The sequence below is a fragment of the Temnothorax nylanderi genome, unplaced genomic scaffold (genome assembly GCF_030848795.1).
Source record: "Temnothorax nylanderi isolate EJ_2023f unplaced genomic scaffold, tnyl_v1.0 TNYL_tig1068_pilon, whole genome shotgun sequence".
NCBI lineage: Eukaryota > Metazoa > Arthropoda > Insecta > Hymenoptera > Formicidae > Temnothorax > Temnothorax nylanderi.
The window spans coordinates 38267-41903 of record NW_027250130.1 but is presented as its reverse complement, the minus strand read 5'-3'; the positions used below and the strand labels follow the sequence as shown (position 1 = coordinate 41903).

At 31.3% G+C, this 3637-nt stretch overlaps 1 long non-coding RNA gene across 1 annotated transcript; it reads right to left on the bottom strand.

Annotated features, from left to right (window-relative positions):
* Nucleotides 1-2644: 2644 nt before the first annotated feature.
* LOC139786538 (uncharacterized) lies at nt 2645-3283 on the bottom strand. The gene is made up of 2 exons (XR_011722335.1): nt 2861-3283; nt 2645-2791 (listed from the first exon to the last, which is right to left on the bottom strand). It is a non-coding gene; the product is annotated as an uncharacterized lncRNA (long non-coding RNA).
* Between the last annotated feature and the right edge of the window lie 354 nt (nt 3284-3637).

Sequence of the window (3637 nt, the reverse complement as noted above, 5' to 3'; positions counted from 1 at the left end):
ATTTCCTTATGCACATGTGTATGGACCAATCAATTTTCTTATGCTTACGCATCATGCGTTGTGTAGAAGTGTGTGTTCCCCGCTTAACATTGTGCAGTAGTTGCCATTCAGGAAGAAAAATGACTGTCGATATTTCTGTTCGCATATTTTTTATCGTGTCATCGTTCGATCCACACTCGGTTCCACATTTGTGATCAACTAAAAAAACCTGCGAGATTGTGCCAAAATACGGATTACGAAATCGCGTGTGTGAATTTGTTTTATAAAATCCCTTTTTGCATCAATCGTGTCACGATGGATGACGCTGGTTTACATCAGCTACTCAGTATGGATGATACTAATGCATCCTTGTTGAATTCTCGAACGAGAATGGAAATGTGGCAGTAGGATATTGTAATTGGTTAATGAGAAACGAGATGACTGATGTACAAAACATCATCAAAAACTCGGAAGACGTAATCATACGTTGGCCGAAAGAATGTATCATCGACGGCACCGTCGCCAAAATGAAAAAGAGAATTAAAAATTGTAAGTGGTCCATGCACGTGGTGAAGATTATTGGATTTGGAGGTAAGTCTTAAAAACTTAATATTTTGCAAGAGATATATAGCGTGATTATCAGCGAGGTAATGACCAAAATGTTTACTAGTATGTATATTCATCTTTAATAAATCAAATTTATCAAAGTATGCAAAAGCTTATATATTCAAGCTTCTACGATGCCTGATAACACTTTTGCCAGTGAATTACATAAATTGATACATAAATTATGAGCGTTATTTATTTAATTAATTGTATGTGTAAAATGCATATTAATATATATATATATATATATATATATTATTAATATACAATATACACATCACAATTGAATAAATAACGCTCATAATTTTATGTATCGGTTTATGTAATTTACTGGCAAAAGTGTTATCATAAGCATCGTAGAAGTTTGGATGTATAAGCTTTTGCACGCTTTGATCAATATTGATACATTTGATATATTAATATTGTTTTATTTATAGACTGGGCAACCATGTGTGCGCAACTTTCATCATATGTCAAGTATGATGTAGCCAATCCGAGTAAGCACGAAAGAAAGTTGTTGGCTAGGAAAAAACTGAGTAGTGATGATGACGAAAATGAGCACAATGAAAATCAAAGGAAAAACACAAAGGTAATTTTCAGTTCATTATTGCTAATCGACTAGTCAATTTTATCTGGTCGAAAATATTCGTGATGTCTGTCATAGAAATAAACTATTGGAGATATGAAATCATTATTAGCAACTGTAGCAAAACTATTAGAAGTAGAGTTTTGCTATAATTTTGAATAGTTTTGTTATAGTTTCTAACAATTATTTCGCATCTCCAATATACTTTATTTCTGTGAGGGGTGTTTAACACTTTACAAGATTCATCACTTTGGATGTTTCACCTGTCTCGCATATTTTATAAATAAAGAATATTGCATTTTATTTTTACAGCGAATAAAGAAGCAGGAATTAAAATTAAAAAGTGATGCCAAAACAAAAGTATGCAGTGAAATAATCTCAAAATTGAGAAATAAGAACGGTGAAGTGCAAAATGTGAGTATATTATTTTGAAGTCTGTCATTAATTTATTGATCATTGACTAATAAATTTCTATTATATATACACAGATCGCAAACACAAATAGTGCAGATGATACCTCTGAAGAAGAAATAATGATCACTGAAGATCAAAAATGGAAAAAAAAATATGAAAACGTAAAGGAAGAAAACAGAAGATTAAGAGATATTATTTACACTTACGAAGGTATTTATACTTATTTAACGTATTGTTATAAATAATATTATTCTTTATATAATTAAGGAGTAACTTTAGTAAAAAACATTTAGCTGTTTTAAATGTTATGGATATTTTTATATTTTTATAAGAGAAGAGAAGAGAAAATTTAAGTCGATTATACGATGAAAATTAAAGTCGATTATAGAACAAATTTTTATTTATATTTGTCAATGTAAATCAATAAAAAAAGTTGCGGTTTTTCCAAAAGCGCTTTAAAACTTAATGAATTTGCTATCTTTTGGCTATTTTAGACTTTTAAACAAACCAATGTCTACTCTATGAATTAAGTATTCAATTAGATAATAAAATCGTGTACTTTTTTTCAGCCGTCGAATCTCTTGAAAAGAGAATGAAGAGAGTAATTGAAAAGATGAGTCATCTTGAGCAAATTACATTGAATAAGGCAGAGATGAAAAATAAGCAACAAGAAATTATTAATGCCACCGTCGAGGTTTTGGTAAGTAACAGCCACATTTAAAAAAATTGCATTCAGGCCCTTATTAATATTTATTATAGTAAAAATTATTGTAATTTTTTAATTGTTTTGTCGCTTGCACCATAAATTTTTTGAATCAGTTATTCACATTAAAAATGAAATGGAGTAAAAGCATTACATATTAAAAAAATTATAAAAAAGTTTTGATGAAAAATTAGCAAACAAATTTTATAATCAATGAAATTTTCAATTTACTACAACTTTAACTATGTTTATAAAAATGTGATTTGCTTATTTTATTTATTTATTGTCTTAAATAAAGATAAATATTGTCGTTTTTTTAAATGTGCAGAATGTAAATGAATATGACTATTACTAAAGATGTTGTAATCGACCCAACTGGCCAAATTTATTAATCGAAAAACGCTACGTTTCGACCGAGGATCCGGTCCTTTTCAAGCGTGTATACAAAACTCACAAATGTCGATTAGTCAAGCATAATGCCCTAACTACACCGAATCTAAAAGCTAAACGACAAAAAATTAATTCGCAATTAAGTGAAAATTATATCAATATTATACAAAACCGAAACTTACATATTTGTGCGTCGGAATCTAAGTAATAACAAATTCGTTGAACGGTATATTTCGTGAAATGTTTGTAACATGACATAGCAGAGCGGTGGTAAAATTTAGACTGATGAGCCTGACACTTATAAACAGACTGGTGCCGTAAACAATAAAAGGCAAGAACATAGAGAGGGAAGCAGCGGAGAGGAGAAACCAGCTATATTTCTTTTATGATATGTTCGTAGAGAACGTTAAGATTCTCCGTGTCCTTTTGCAAATTGATGGTGTCGTCAAATTTTTTAATAAAAAACATCTCCGCTATTTCTCTCTTTCTGGTCTGTCCTTCCTTATGTAATATTTCAGGTTTCCCCAGTCAAAATCATGCCCATAGGATATTCGGTGTTCACTCACTACAGAAAGATTGCTAGCGTGTTTTCTAATATCGCTCTGGTGTTCCCTGAGACGCGTACACAGATGCCAGTCGGAATATGACTATCCCGAGGCTGAATTTTCTGGCGAAGGAATGTATGTTTTTCCGTTGCATGATTCAAAAATAACTGACGTGGTAAATTAATTTAATTAATTAAAATTATATTTATTTTATATGATATTATGGCGCTTATTGCCACTCAGTATCGGCTTCGCTTGCCGTGTTCGCTCGCTGGGAAAGGAGGCGCAGAGTGTAGGTCCGTAACTGACGGGAGTCGTGTTTCCTGGTAGACACAGTATTTATTTTTAATCTTAGTCTCTATGTACAACTATTTACAGGAGTTACAATTGATGTAACGTGGCCCTGAAAAGGAC